Source organism: Thermobia domestica, chromosome 1, assembly GCF_964235325.1.
Source record: "Thermobia domestica chromosome 1, izTheDome1.hap1.1, whole genome shotgun sequence".
In the NCBI taxonomy this organism is placed as follows: domain Eukaryota; kingdom Metazoa; phylum Arthropoda; class Insecta; order Zygentoma; family Lepismatidae; genus Thermobia; species Thermobia domestica.
The window spans coordinates 84541957-84559236 of NC_137454.1; the positions used below are offsets into that span (position 1 = coordinate 84541957).

The 17280-nt window shown below is 35.5% G+C and overlaps 1 protein-coding gene across 1 annotated transcript in view; it reads right to left on the minus strand.

Annotated features, from left to right (window-relative positions):
- The window catches only part of LOC145686754 (CD109 antigen-like), a 257687-nt gene that overhangs the window by 111998 nt on the left and 128409 nt on the right, over positions 1–17280 (minus strand). The gene's annotated exons all lie outside the window — the stretch shown is intronic.

Here is a 17280-nt window from a genome sequence, read left to right on the forward strand (position 1 = left end):
ATAGCCTCGCTGTTGAAAGGGACGTTAAACTTAAAATCAACTCAACTCTATTCGTTGTAACTAGAGTAAGTCTAGCTATTTTCACTTTTTCTGTCCTATCGAATGACTGATTCTCTTTCATTCTTAAATGTCTTTTAAAGGATTTTCCCTTCAAAATGTAATTTTATGTTTTCTTGTATTAGAATTGGAATACCAAGATGCGAACTACTATTATATATCCATTAAACTTGATATATTTAAAAAAGTCCAAAATTTTCAGGTAAAAAAGCTGCGGAAGATAACTTCGGCTTCCCCTCCCCTATTAAAAAGATTATTTTTATTCTTTCAAATAACGAAATAAAGGGTATGGGCCACCGCACTAAGCTTTATCATCTCTCACTTCTAAAACTGAATCATATTATGCTATAGTCATTACGGAAATGTTTATTTACGAAATATGAACAAAATTATAAGTGTTTCTGGAGAATTTGGCATCGAAAAAAACTGATCAACGCACTTCATCTGAGCAAAATAGGTTGCTTGTATGAAGAGACATCTGGGTAGACCTAATATAACGTAAATTGGGAAGATAATATAACGTATGATCTCGAGAAATATCATAAAATAATTAGACTCTTTATTCTAAGCTAAATATCTTCGGTAGTAATAGTGTTGATTTCACTTTCTTCGCTGCATAACAGAAAGCAAGTAATTTATATGGACAGTTTCTTGGTTCAAATATGGCTGAAACTCAAGGTTCCTTTAGGAACGTTCCCATGCTGCAGCATTGCCCAGTGCTTGGACAATTACTTTTGATGGAGAGATCATCTTGTACTTTTGACAAAGTGACGATTCTTTTGGTGATGTGATCGTTCTTTTTTTCTTTTTAAAGAAAGTAACTATTTCGCGAGGTGGCCTTCCCTGTTTTTGACAAGTTGTCCGTTTCTTTTGGGAAAGTGATAATTTCTTTAAGCCATGTGACCCCGTTTTGAGTTTTTGATGATGTGACCGTTTGACGAGGCGTGCAACTGCTACACCCACGTAGTGAAAGAAAACGTCTGTCCGTTGCCATAGAAACCGCCGTTTCTAGGGCAACAGGTCCTGTCACGGTTAGCCAATATTGAAAGAAAACCGTTAAAAAAAAATCAACGAAGATAAAAGAGCTAATGTAGAGGAGTCGCTACAAATTAATTTTCTTTAACGAGGACGATTACGAAAGATCACTTACTGATTGAAATCCAGATTATTCTCCAATAAAGTAACTTCCAATAAACCTTTTGTTATTGTTAATTATTCCATATCGGACTCCCGAAGAAAACTCATCGAAACAACTTATTGACCGTGCCAATAGCGACTACTCTCAATCATGACTCCGTTTTCTTTCATTTAGAAATAGGAAAGAAAGAGAAGAAAGTAGAAGGGTAAAAGAAGGAGGTAGGTAAAGAAGAAAGAAAAGAAATAGGGTATTTTAATGAGAAACAGATTACTGGATAATTCCGGAAATATAGTAAAAGGTCGGGAAAGTCGTTGAAAGATGAATCATTTTAAATGTTATTAACAACTAATCAATTTTGGAATGCTTCGGAATAGACACATGTTCCCTCATACCACCCAGACCTAGCTCCAGGCACCACGATCATGGGGTTGCCCAGACCTAGACCTGGAAATGAGAAAAGTGAAATTTAATTCTTTGTAAAGTTATTCCAACCGGTGATTGATAACTATCCAGCATCTGAACTTTGTTCTCTAGGATCGACCACACATATGAATTAGCCAAGAGGAAAAAAAAAAAAAAAAAAACAAGCTTATTAACTCAATATAAATTTAGGTATCGTATCAATAAAAGTCTCAACTTCCTGGAAGAAAAATGTCGTATTTAGGCTTATCCTGCTATTTTGCTTCACTCCTCGAGCCGATTTAAACCGTTAGTGACGGTCCTTCATGACCTAGGTTATTTACCTTAACACATATATTAAAACATGACACATATATTACAGATGTTAATATGACAAATGATATCACTAAAATTACTTATATTAAATCTATCATGCATTCACTCGCTCACTCACTCAGGACAGTGTATATATGGTTAAAGGAAACCAATTAACTACAAGGGTACAAATAGTTTATTACATTCATAGTGAAAAAAGAAAGACAAACATATAATTATGAAGAGAATATTAAAAGCACAAGTTCTTGGTTATATATTAATAGAGTACATAGTATTAAATTTTAGTAAGTTTTTATATATTCAATCATCTTGACAAATGAAAAAGAAAGAAAAAAAATTAATTACATGTATCATATCTTAGGCATGCTAAAGCAAAATGATGATTTGCGACATACGCAAAAGAAAAAAAACTTATTTCACTTAAAAAAAAATTGGACAAAGAGGAAAGAAAAAAAACTTTTTGGTGTATTAGAACTTATATGAGTCTACCTCACGTCGAGATATTAAAATATTAATAATTTCGAGCGTCCAAATCACAACTCACGCACTAGTCGTAGTGTCCAAAACGTTTCGCTCCATTTAACTTAGTTTGTGGTCATTTATATATATCTCTATATGTATATATATATATCTATTGGTTTACAAAACCATTCGTCGTCTATATTTGGTTTGTAACTCTTAACAGATTGTATCTGCAATCGCACACTGCTACGTTTATATCCATCTAGGGATTTCGAGAAAATCACTTTCACTAGAGGAAGTTTCTCCTCTTAGACGGTCTATTTCCAAATTTATTAATCGAATAATTTCAAGTTATTTATCCAACACTGGGACACTTCACGAGACCTTTCATTAGGATCACTTTCGTATATGTTTATACATGGTTCGGATTAAAAAAAAAAAAATGATCTTCCACAGGTGTACGGAGTATGATGGTTCAAATTGAGGATAAAAAAAACTGGTCAAGTCACAGGATACATATGAAGGTGAAACGGATTCAAGGTACACTTTCCACTATGGTTTTAGGTTAATTGCTCAGGGATAATATTTGTTATGATGTGGGTTACGTTTAGACCTGCCGATATTTTTTCAATGCATGCCATTATATAAGTACAGAGGTTATCACTTACATTGATTCAGAAGAAAAGGAAAATTACTTAAGTGCACGGCGGTATTCTTAACAAAATCTACATTCTTAAATTCGTCGGAAGACTTCTGGTAAACTATAGCAACCAATACACGTCTAGGGGGACAGACACGAGCGCTCTTACATATATTCATAATACATTTAACATCATACTTTTACTTTAACATCATATTCACATACTAATTACACATACATTTCGAAGTATTTATTTCTCTCTCTATATATATATATTTATAATAAATGCGCACACATTTAAATTAATCATCCCCAACAATAAAATTTTACAAGGTTGCAACATTGTCCAAGAAAACAAATGACTTCCAACATTACATTTGGAAACAAATTAAATTTTATCTGATACCGCGCGTCTATAAATTTTTTTTAACTTTTATATAATCAATTCGTGTTTAAATCATGAAGGAAAAAAAAACTTTGTGAGGCAGGCACGTAACACAGAGCATTTCTAGATATAACTAGGTAAATCAAAATACAATTTCTGGGCCCAGGTTAACTACAAGGTAATTGAAAACCAAAACATAAAGGAAAGTGACCAATGGATTTGAAAAAAACTTAAGACGAACGACGGTGAAAGAACGTAATCGAAGTGTCGTCAAATACTAAGTCTTTGTTCATTTCAGCGATAGGTCAAAATGTGATGGAGGACCCAATCATTATCTACTCCATTCATGAATCGTGTCTTGCAACGTCTCAGCTGGTAATTTCAGATCAGAGTTGTACATTAAATAAATCGTAAGTAACAAGTTCAAAATCTTGGGGGGGGGGAAAGGTTGAAAAAATTAAAAAAAAACTTGAAGAAATGAAGACAGAGAGAGAGATAGAGAAGAAGGAAGACGAAGAATAGGGGCGCCAAAGACTTAAGTGAGAAATAACTAACGCTACAAAGTTAGAAGTCGAATTTCGCTCTCAACAAAATCCATAGCCAAAATATTCTTAACATGCCAAAAAGGGTGGTCTACTCAAATACGTAGACTCAAGGGGCGCCCTGCTGCCAAGGATGCAAGTTCTGTGTCCATCAGATCCCAATCCCACAAGAGTTTGCTTGTAAGATTGAAATCCGATCCCCGTATCCGGCCCAGACCAGCAGGATAAAAGGAGAGGGGGAAAGGGACCAGGTAACTGCGTCCCCAATTTTGAAATCTCTAAATAAAAAAAAATATTCGACCTCTTAGAAAAACTAAGAAGGTGCGAGGACAGTAATGAAACTAGAATAGAAGTATTATCTAAGATATCCCTAACTAATGATTTGCCGAAAAAAAAAAGTTAAATAAACTGAATTTTGGATCGGTGATTTCTATGCCAAACCTCACCGATAGCTACCCTGCGCAGACACGCCACGGTCTGGGATGTCGTTAATTTCCCTCGTCTAATTAAACTAAGAAAAGAAATAAGAATACTTAAAGGGACTAGGGGTCGACATCCGGGTACGCGAAAATAAATTTCAATAACTAATTGTTTTGATTCTGTACCCTATCAGAGCTGTCGCCTCCATGAACATTGTAAGCTAGCCCGAGTAGGTAACGTGGGAAAAAAAAAAATCTCACGGAGCAGCGGAGCAGGATATTCTATTTTAAAAAACCGACCAGAAAATATAATTCACTACAGCCCTGTTGTATAACTGCTACTGTCTTTTCATAATTTATTATTCAACATGTCTAGTCTGCGATTATATGATGCTACCCCTTCTATCAGATGGTATTACTATGGTTGATTATTACTATAACACATTAAACTACAAAGTATTACCATAGTCCGACTATATATCGCCCTCCGGTCCGCGTGATATTATGGTGCAGGGGTCAGAACCGGAGATGTTTGTAGTTACACGTATCTACTCAATATCTATATATCAACACGCGGCGAAGTATTCACTGGGCTACTATATATTTAATTATATGGGTGTCCTATCTACTATATTCATTTACTATAATATTCATATACTTCATATTCATATTCATAATAATATTCATATAATATTCGTATCATCATTCTTTTCATTCACTACGACGCTATATCTTACGAACACCCTGTTTCCTCTATTTACGCCCAGCCTATATACACATTTCATCATAACACTTTAAAATCTATAATCACTACAAACATTTCCCGCTCCGATCACCGCACGACAACCTCACTCGAACCCGAGACTCTTTCATCCCACACACACAATACTATGTAATACTTGGTAGCTTTATTAAGAACGAAAGAAAAAAAATCCTATGTATGTTCACTGAAAATAGAATTATCTGCGATAATGTCTAATGTTTATAAAATTCTGCATCAACAATGAAATTCTACAGCCACGAAGAAAAATGGACATTTAATATATTTTCAAAGCGAAGAACTAGCATCATATCGCCCGACTTCTGTTAAAAATTTACGTATTGTTTATTTATTTAAATATCTCAGGTTCTAGACTAAGCAGAATGTTGAAATTTTCAGAATATATTAATTTTGGGTCACTTGACCTAACTGTACATTCATATGGGCTGTGAATTATACCTTCTAGGTTTTATTTTGAAAAGAAAGGTCAATTTCACGAAAACTAAATCACTAAGAACATTGACATGCGAATGGCAGTTAGTACTGACTTTTGACACTAGGGCTAGCGACGATGTAATCAACCCCTGAACAACTGAATATGACCTTGTACACGGAATCATTATACTATATTACGTTCACTATTAAATATCGTGTATGAGTTCACTTAATGACGGAATAATAAAGAATTTATCGCATAGTAAATACTACACTGTCCAACACACTCTTTCATCACTTAATTATCACTATCACTGATACTACATTACAAATATACACATACTACTCGAACTACAAGACACATCATGCCACATTCATACTACACACTACATTAATACATGTTATACGAATAAATATACACAGAAAACATTCATATTTTACCATGTTAAATCGGCTCTATGAAAGGTAACGAAAGGAAAAGAAATGAACAGGGCCAACTGGCCCTTTATTTACTAAATCACATTCTTGAAATCAACCTGTTTAATCGATGCCCTGAGGGGACATATCGGAGTATTAGCTAACAATAGGACCCCTGCCCTGAAGGGGCAGGAACCCGGAACAAACTACATGTTCAACTCATCCCGCTGGAAGCCGGACTCCCAATTTGGGAGTCAGATAGGAGCCCCTACTGTAAAATTTACACGTGCATTGTGATTACTGGACTGACTACCACAAAATTAAATACCGCCATGTATGTAATTAAAAAAAAAATCACTCACTAACTACATAAACAAATCTATAATGGACAGGTCTTGTAACCCTCAATTAGTAGGAAAATTGGGAGGTAGAAATATGATGGGAAACACTGATCTTCTGAACCGGTTTTGGGAAAAGAAAGACGGAAATCACACTACTGTTGAATCCTGTCCATAGCGATCCGCAGATGAAAACATGGCGTCACTGTTGCACTTACTATTTCAGCTTTTTTTTTTTTTTAGTCCAGTTTTAGTATGAAATTTAATAGTTTTTTGGCTCCTAGAGACTTCCAACGATTTTAGGTGTTAATGAAATCCAAATGTTACCTTGTTTGCAGCTTTCTCACTCCGTTGCGACCTTTTAAGCTCGACGATCGAAATCTGGCTGTTGTCAGCAAGATTTTCCGGCTTGGAATGGAATAATTGCGCCCTAATATCATAGCGTGGGTTTATCATCCAATCAAAACTAAGCATTTTGGCGGTGGGGCTTTGAAGCGAATAAAATTTGGTAAAAACTGGATTAAACTAGATTTTAGAAGGACCTAGGTATCTAAAAGAGAGGTGAAGGGTGGTCCTGAAAATTCTGTCGAATTTTAGATTGGTTATTTGATCTGGAAAGTTCCGTCCAATAGTGGATCTATATTTTCGGATAGCACTGACACCGTAAGAATTGTAATAATCCATTTACATATCCATATACAAGACTTATAACTAATTTAAAATATAAATAAAGGTATTGATTCCCAAAACTATAATTCCCAATAAATTTTTTACAGTTTTTCCATGTTAATTTGAAATAGAATAACAAATAAAATTACGGATTATCTGAACAGCCAGAAATTTTTGTTAAACGTCAAGTACAGTCGGTGCAAAAAATTTCGGGCACCCTCCTATTAAAAACATAATTTCACTAGACTGTAATGGTATATTACAGTGCCCCGGCGTCGTTAAAAAAAATTTTGTTTGAATAACAAAATTTTGTTGAATAGAATTAACATGTATTAATACTAATAAACTAACTACTCACTCATACTCTCATGCACTCAAATGAGACAGTGTAAGATTCACTTTGGGTATTGAGATAGAAGTTCCCGTTTTTTGTCCTCAGTACAGTTGAAAAGCTTATTGGAAATTGTGAGTTCACCTTTTAGGTAGCAGAAAAACACGAGGTAGAAAGTTCGCAATGTTCCCATCGAAAGTGGGAAAATGTTCAATATCCCGGAGGGACACTTTAGAGCTCATACTAACATAAGCAGGGGAATAGTTACTGGGAATTACCATATTATCCTGCACAATCGGAGTCGTCACCGGATTTACCACCGACGACGTAGTAGCGGTGTTATAACTACCCATGTAAGTGAAAGGGATTCTGTTGGTCGTATTGAGTATGTTGGGCTCCATCCCCGGACCAATCGCACCCATGAACAACGACTCAGAATGGCACCCATCTCCTCTTCCCGGCAATACGCTATGTGATTGTATACCTCCATGTAAGGAGGGAGCACTCACGCTAGTGACCGTAGTCGTCACAACACTCGACTGATTCGGCACACTATTAGAATTGAACCACGCCTTTGGTTCTGACCGATGCATGGGGTAGTGCGTCGCAATATCCCGTGCATCAACTGACGTTAAATTTTCTTTTCCTGCGCTACATGTAGTTGTTATCGCAGGTAATATTTCTGAGAAATCGCTACCGGGGAAAGGATAGGTTACCTCTGATTTTTCGCGACTAGATTTTGTCATTTCTTTTCGAATATTTACTATGTCGTTCTGAATTTTCGAAATTTTCTGGTCAGTCATTTCCAGTTTGGTTTCTAATGATAAATCTGACAAGGTTGACTTTAAACTATCAATTTCGGCCTGCTGTGTTTCTAGTTTATTGTCGATTTTATGTAATTTTGTATCCATTTGTTCGATTTCAGAATGTACATGATCTAATTTACCCTCAGTCTCCTGCTGAAATTGCTTTAGAGACTGTTGAGCCTCGCATCTGACCAAATCGATGTCAGTAGACGTTTGCTCTCTCAATTTGTTTATTGAGGAAGCAAAGTCCAAACATATGTTGTCTATTTTGTGAGTTAATACTTCGAATCGAGATTCGGTTTCTCGGTTCGAGGCATCTATTTTTTCATTCATTTCCCGGCTATTCTTATTCATTTCGCGTCTCATCTCTCGGCTATTATTATCTATTTTTTCATTTATTTCGCGGCTATTTTCATTCATTTCGCGTCTCATCTCTCGGCTATTATTATCTATATTTTCATTTATTTCGCGTCTCATTTCCTGTAGCATTTGTTGCAATGAAAGGAGGAGAGCGTCATTATTAGACGACCCAGTCTTCCTTTGCTTTTCTTTGGGTTTATCACCAATTGGATCCCCATCTCTTTCATCATCATCGAGGTCAGATATCTCCACTGGAGATATTTGGCCTCGGTTCTTCGGAGTACTATACCCTCGCTCACCGTCCGAATCGGGATGCTCATTTTCTTTTTCAGAGGATAAACGCATGGGTTCACGCGACTGGTGGAGCTTCCCCTCACATTCTTTACAATATTTAACTATCTCACCAGCCCGGACCTTTTCTGCATTTCCAGCAGTATCCTCTAAATTGGTACAACTGAAATGAATCCATTTCAGCCCACATTCGTGACACCTCACTAGCCTACGAGAGACGCGAGCTCTTTTCTCACTACTTTCTAAAGTACATTGTGTACATGAGACTTCCGCGTTCTCGTGTGATACGACTTCTCTATTGGTTGCCATAGCTTACACCCAAAAAGACACAATATAAACACATGCAATTATATACTTATCAACTAACAAGACTTATTATTCAGGTACTATTCATAAATTAAGGGACTCCTATCTAATTCCCTCCTTGGGTCAACTTCCAGCATTTTCAAATTTTGGAATTTACTTTGACAAATTCCTTCATTTCCCCCTTTCTACAGAGAGAGACAAAGATAGCAGAATAGCCAATGACTATAATTATTTAATCTCACTGTGACTTTTTTAATTATTCATCTTTGTGGCCAAGTCAATATGTGCTCGATCCTAAACAGTGTTTAATAAATAATTTCAGATTCGTTACCAGGGAAAACAATTGTTTCCATGGTAACTGTCCTATGTCAACGGTCGCCAAAATTGAAAGAAAACTTCTGTCCGTTGCCATAGAAACCGCCGTTTCTAGGGCAACAGGTCCTGTCACGGTTAGCCAATATTGAAAGAAAACCGTTAAAAAAAAATCAACGAAGATAAAAGAGCTAATGTAGAGGAGTCGCTACAAATTAATTTTCTTTAACGAGGACGATTACGAAAGATCACTTACTGATTGAAATCCAGATTATTCTCCAATAAAGTAACTTCCAATAAACCTTTTGTTATTGTTAATTATTCCATATCGGACTCCCGAAGAAAACTCATCGAAACAACTTATTGACCGTGCCAATAGCGACTACTCTCAATCATGACTCCGTTTTCTTTCATTTAGAAATAGGAAAGAAAGAGAAGAAAGTAGAAGGGTAAAAGAAGGAGGTAGGTAAAGAAGAAAGAAAAGAAATAGGGTATTTTAATGAGAAACAGATTACTGGATAATTCCGGAAATATAGTAAAAGGTCGGGAAAGTCGTTGAAAGATGAATCATTTTAAATGTTATTAACAACTAATCAATTTTGGAATGCTTCGGAATAGACACATGTTCCCTCATACCACCCAGACCTAGCTCCAGGCACCACGATCATGGGGTTGCCCAGACCTAGACCTGGAAATGAGAAAAGTGAAATTTAATTCTTTGTAAAGTTATTCCAACCGGTGATTGATAACTATCCAGCATCTGAACTTTGTTCTCTAGGATCGACCACACATATGAATTAGCCAAGAGGGGGAAAAAAAAAACAAGCTTATTAACTCAATATAAATTTAGGTATCGTATCAATAAAAGTCTCAACTTCCTGGAAGAAAAATGTCGTATTTAGGCTTATCCTGCTATTTTGCTTCACTCCTCGAGCCGATTTAAACCGTTAGTGACGGTCCTTCATGACCTAGGTTATTTACCTTAACACATATATTAAAACATGACACATATATTACAGATGTTAATATGACAAATGATATCACTAAAATTACTTATATTAAATCTATCATGCATTCACTCGCTCACTCACTCAGGACAGTGTATATATGGTTAAAGGAAACCAACTAACTACAAGGGTACAAATAGTTTATTACATTCATAGTGAAAAAAGAAAGACAAACATATAATTATGAAGAGAATATTAAAAGCACAAGTTCTTGGTTATATATTAATAGAGTACATAGTATTAAATTTTAGTAAGTTTTTATATATTCAATCATCTTGACAAATGAAAAAGAAAGAAAAAAAATTAATTACATGTATCATATCTTAGGCATGCTAAAGCAAAATGATGATTTGCGACATACGCAAAAGAAAAAAAACTTATTTCACTTAAAAAAAAATTGGACAAAGAGGAAAGAAAAAAAACTTTTTGGTGTATTAGAACTTATATGAGTCTCTACCTCACGTCGAGATATTAAAATATTAATAATTTCGAGCGTCCAAATCACAACTCACGCACTAGTCGTAGTGTCCAAAACGTTTCGCTCCATTTAACTTAGTTTGTGGTCATTTATATATATCTCTATATGTATATATATATATCTATTGGTTTACAAAACCATTCGTCGTCTATATTTGGTTTGTAACTCTTAACAGATTGTATCTGCAATCGCACACTGCTACGTTTATATCCATCTAGGGATTTCGAGAAAATCACTTTCACTAGAGGAAGTTTCTCCTCTTAGACGGTCTATTTCCAAATTTATTAATCGAATAATTTCAAGTTATTTATCCAACACTGGGACACTTCACGAGACCTTTCATTAGGATCACTTTCGTATATGTTTATACATGGTTCGGATTTAAAAAAAAAAAATGATCTTCCACAGGTGTACGGAGTATGATGGTTCAAATTGAGGATAAAAAAACTGGTCAAGTCACAGGATACATATGAAGGTGAAACGGATTCAAGGTACACTTTCCACTATGGTTTTAGGTTAATTGCTCAGGGATAATATTTGTTATGATGTGGGTTACGTTTAGACCTGCCGATATTTTTTCAATGCATGCCATTATATAAGTACAGAGGTTATCACTTACATTGATTCAGAAGAAAAGGAAAATTACTTAAGTGCACGGCGGTATTCTTAACAAAATCTACATTCTTAAATTCGTCGGAAGACTTCTGGTAAACTATAGCAACCAATACACGTCTAGGGGGACAGACACGAGCGCTCTTACATATATTCATAATACATTTAACATCATACTTTTACTTTAACATCATATTCACATACTAATTACACATACATTTCGAAGTATTTATTTCTCTCTCTATATATATATATTTATAATAAATGCGCACACATTTAAATTAATCATCCCCAACAATAAAATTTTACAAGGTTGCAACATTGTCCAAGAAAACAAATGACTTCCAACATTACATTTGGAAACAAATTAAATTTTATCTGATACCGCGCGTCTATAAATTTTTTTTAACTTTTATATAATCAATTCGTGTTTAAATCATGAAGGAAAAAAAAACTTTGTGAGGCAGGCACGTAACACAGAGCATTTCTAGATATAACTAGGTAAATCAAAATACAATTTCTGGGCCCAGGTTAACTACAAGGTAATTGAAAACCAAAACAGAAAGGAAAGTGACCAATGGATTTGAAAAAAACTTAAGACGAACGACGGTGAAAGAACGTAATCGAAGTGTCGTCAAATACTAAGTGTTTGTTCATTTCAGCGATAGGTCAAAATGTGATGGAGGACCCAATCATTATCTACTCCATTCATGAATCGTGTCTTGCAACGTCTCAGCTGGTAATTTCAGATCAGAGTTGTACATTAAATAAATCGTAAGTAACAAGTTCAAAATCTTGGGGGGGGGGAAGGTTGAAAAAATTAAAAAAAAACTTGAAGAAATGAAGACAGAGAGAGAGATAGAGAAGAAGGAAGACGAAGAATAGGGGCGCCAAAGACTTAAGTGAGAAATAACTAACGCTACAAAGTTAGAAGTCGAATTTCGCTCTCAACAAAATCCATAGCCAAAATATTCTTAACATGCCAAAAAGGGTGGTCTACTCAAATACGTAGACTCAAGGGGCGCCCTGCTGCCAAGGATGCAAGTTCTGTGTCCATCAGATCCCAATCCCACAAGAGTTTGCTTGTAAGATTGAAATCCGATCCCCGTATCCGGCCCAGACCAGCAGGATAAAAGGAGAGGGGGAAAGGGACCAGGTAACTGCGTCCCCAATTTTGAAATCTCTAAATAAAAAAAAAATATTCGACCTCTTAGAAAAACTAAGAAGGTGCGAGGACAGTAATGAAACTAGAATAGAAGTATTATCTAAGATATCCCTAACTAATGATTTGCCGAAAAAAAAAGTTAAATAAACTGAATTTTGGATCGGTGATTTCTATGCCAAACCTCACCGATAGCTACCCTGCGCAGACACGCCACGGTCTGGGATGTCGTTAATTTCCCTCGTCTAATTAAACTAAGAAAAGAAATAAGAATACTTAAAGGGACTAGGGGTCGACATCCGGGTACGCGAAAATAAATTTCAATAACTAATTGTTTTGATTCTGTACCCTATCAGAGCTGTCGCCTCCATGAACATTGTAAGCTAGCCCGAGTAGGTAACGTGGGAAAAAAAAATCTCACGGAGCAGGATATTCTATTTTAAAAAACCGACCAGAAAATATAATTCACTACAGCCCTGTTGTATAACTGCTACTGTCTTTTCATAATTTATTATTCAACATGTCTAGTCTGCGATTATATGATGCTACCCCTTCTATCAGATGGTATTACTATGGTTGATTATTACTATAACACATTAAACTACAAAGTATTACCATAGTCCGACTATATATCGCCCTCCGGTCCGCGTGATATTATGGTGCAGGGGTCAGAACCGGAGATGTTTGTAGTTACACGTATCTACTCAATATCTATATATCAACACGCGGCGAAGTATTCACTGGGCTACTATATATTTAATTATATGGGTGTCCTATCTACTATATTCATTTACTATAATATTCATATACTTCATATTCATATTCATAATAATATTCATATAATATTCGTATCATCATTCTTTTCATTCACTACGACGCTATATCTTACGAACACCCTGTTTCCTCTATTTACGCCCAGCCTATATACACATTTCATCATAACACTTTAAAATCTATAATCACTACAAACATTTCCCGCTCCGATCACCGCACGACAACCTCACTCGAACCCGAGACTCTTTCATCCCACACACACAATACTATGTAATACTTGGTAGCTTTATTAAGAACGAAAGAAAAAAAATCCTATGTATGTTCACTGAAAATAGAATTATCTGCGATAATGTCTAATGTTTATAAAATTCTGCATCAACAATGAAATTCTACAGCCACGAAGAAAAATGGACATTTAATATATTTTCAAAGCGAAGAACTAGCATCATATCGCCCGACTTCTGTTAAAAATTTACGTATTGTTTATTTATTTAAATATCTCAGGTTCTAGACTAAGCAGAATGTTGAAATTTTCAGAATATATTAATTTTGGGTCACTTGACCTAACTGTACATTCATATGGGCTGTGAATTATACCTTCTAGGTTTTATTTTGAAAAGAAAGGTCAATTTCACGAAAACTAAATCACTAAGAACATTGACATGCGAATGGCAGTTAGTACTGACTTTTGACACTAGGGCTAGCGACGATGTAATCAACCCCTGAACAACTGAATATGACCTTGTACACGGAATCATTATACTATATTACGTTCACTATTAAATATCGTGTATGAGTTCACTTAATGACGGAATAATAAAGAATTTATCGCATAGTAAATACTACACTGTCCAACACACTCTTTCATCACTTAATTATCACTATCACTGATACTACATTACAAATATACACATACTACTCGAACTACAAGACACATCATGCCACATTCATACTACACACTACATTAATACATGTTATACGAATAAATATACACAGAAAACATTCATATTTTACCATGTTAAATCGGCTCTATGAAAGGTAACGAAAGGAAAAGAAATGAACAGGGCCAACTGGCCCTTTATTTACTAAATCACATTCTTGAAATCAACCTGTTTAATCGATGCCCTGAGGGGACATATCGGAGTATTAGCTAACAATAGGACCCCTGCCCTGAAGGGGCAGGAACCCGGAACAAACTACATGTTCAACTCATCCCGCTGGAAGCCGGACTCCCAATTTGGGAGTCAGATAGGAGCCCCTACTGTAAAATTTACACGTGCATTGTGATTACTGGACTGACTACCACAAAATTAAATACCGCCATGTATGTAATTAAAAAAAAATCACTCACTAACTACATAAACAAATCTATAATGGACAGGTCTTGTAACCCTCAATTAGTAGGAAAATTGGGAGGTAGAAATATGATGGGAAACACTGATCTTCTGAACCGGTTTTGGGAAAAGAAAGACGGAAATCACACTACTGTTGAATCCTGTCCATAGCGATCCGCAGATGAAAACATGGCGTCACTGTTGCACTTACTATTTCAGCTTTTTTTTTTTTTTAGTCCAGTTTTAGTATGAAATTTAATAGTTTTTTGGCTCCTAGAGACTTCCAACGATTTTAGGTGTTAATGAAATCCAAATGTTACCTTGTTTGCAGCTTTCTCACTCCGTTGCGACCTTTTAAGCTCGACGATCGAAATCTGGCTGTTGTCAGCAAGATTTTCCGGCTTGGAATGGAATAATTGCGCCCTAATATCATAGCGTGGGTTTATCATCCAATCAAAACTAAGCATTTTGGCGGTGGGGCTTTGAAGCGAATAAAATTTGGTAAAAACTGGATTAAACTAGATTTTAGAAGGACCTAGGTATCTAAAAGAGAGGTGAAGGGTGGTCCTGAAAATTCTGTCGAATTTTAGATTGGTTATTTGATCTGGAAAGTTCCGTCCAATAGTGGATCTATATTTTCGGATAGCACTGACACCGTAAGAATTGTAATAATCCATTTACATATCCATATACAAGACTTATAACTAATTTAAAATATAAATAAAGGTATTGATTCCCAAAACTATAATTCCCAATAAATTTTTTACAGTTTTTCCATGTTAATTTGAAATAGAATAACAAATAAAATTACGGATTATCTGAACAGCCAGAAATTTTTGTTAAACGTCAAGTACAGTCGGTGCAAAAAATTTCGGGCACCCTCCTATTAAAAACATAATTTCACTAGACTGTAATGGTATATTACAGTAGGCTGGATTGGTTTGTCATAAAATGGGATCCAATGACGATCATTAATTTCTACGGAGATGAATCTCCACTTTCATTGAGCGGAGATGAATCGCATTGAGTTAGTACTAGTAGTAGTAATTTCTTATGGTTGTAGTGGTGTAGTAGCCTACACAGATTTGATCTAAATTCGTTTAATTACATCTTTTTTTTTTTTTTTTTTTTTTACATTGTTGTTAGTGAATTTTCTTTCTATCTAGGCATATTGTGTGTGTTAACTTGGCAATACAGGAAGTGAATATATGTTATGATAGAAAACAAGTTCTGCAGTTCTCTACCTGTATGTTTTATAAAACGCCACACGCTACATACATGAACAAAGGGGAGACAGATCGATGAAGGCTGATTCTATCTTGCATTTGCGACAGCACCTCAGGCACAAAATCTGCTTATGATTCACCTTCCATCTGCGTTATTGTTCACGTAACAATTACATTATATACGCATGTATACTTCCTTTTTTCTTTTCTCTTTTCGAAATAATAATAAGAATATTTGATGCATGTTATTCTAAATTTGATAAAACATGCTGGGGAGTCCAATGGAATTGTTTAATACTTTAGTTTAAATGGCATTAATTTTTCAGTAGCCTTAGCACTCTCCTTTCTGGCCTTTCAAGCCCTTACCCATAGGGTGGAATCTGTTGGTTTAAGGTAGTGGTCGGCACAAAAACCGGCTTTTCGGTTTCCGGTTTTTAGGAAAACCGAAACCGATTTTTGAAAATTTTCAAAAACCGGTTTTCTCCAAAAACGGTTCAGTTTTTCACCGGATGTGGTTTCGGTTTTCTTCAAAACCGGTTCCGTTTTTTTTTTTTTTTTTTGAAAATTGGTTTTCTTTCTGACCAGAATAGTGTTTCGTTGCTCTCCGGAAACCGATTCCGTTTCCACAGAAATAATTTTATGTGTTTTCCGAAAGTTTTCACCGAACGTATTGACAACAAAAGTTTTCACCGAAACCGATTTTCTTTCGGTGAATAACCGAACCGGTTTTGGAGAAAACCGAAATGTCGGTTTTTCGGATTTCGGTTTTCTTGAAACTAGTTTTCGGTTTTTATAAAAACCGGTTCTCTCCATCCCTACTCTAAGGCAGTGATTGGCAATTGATAAAGCCCTGTAGGCCAGGATAAAACAATCTTCCTCAAGCAATCAGTGTGCGTAAGTCATACATTTTCTAAATCGTTCTATTTTATGTGTCCTGCTTTTATGAGCCTATGACGTCAACATTTGAAGTAGCTTATGAAATTTGTTTGTTTGTCTGTTTTGTTTTGTTTTTTTCGGTCCGCTATTAACGATCTTACTTTGCAGAATGGGCTTGGTAACCAAAAGATTAAGAAAGAAAATGTTTTTTGAGCTAAAGTGAAGTCTCGGTTTAGATATATTAACCGGCTTATTTTTCCTTTTAGGCGTGGAGTTTAAAAATGGTATACTGTAAATCATACGATTTTCCATTTTCATTCGAGAGCTAGATGAAACATTTACAGGCCGAATCTGACCCGTAGACCATCATTTGACTATCAGTGGTCTAAGGGAACTGGATAACTCACG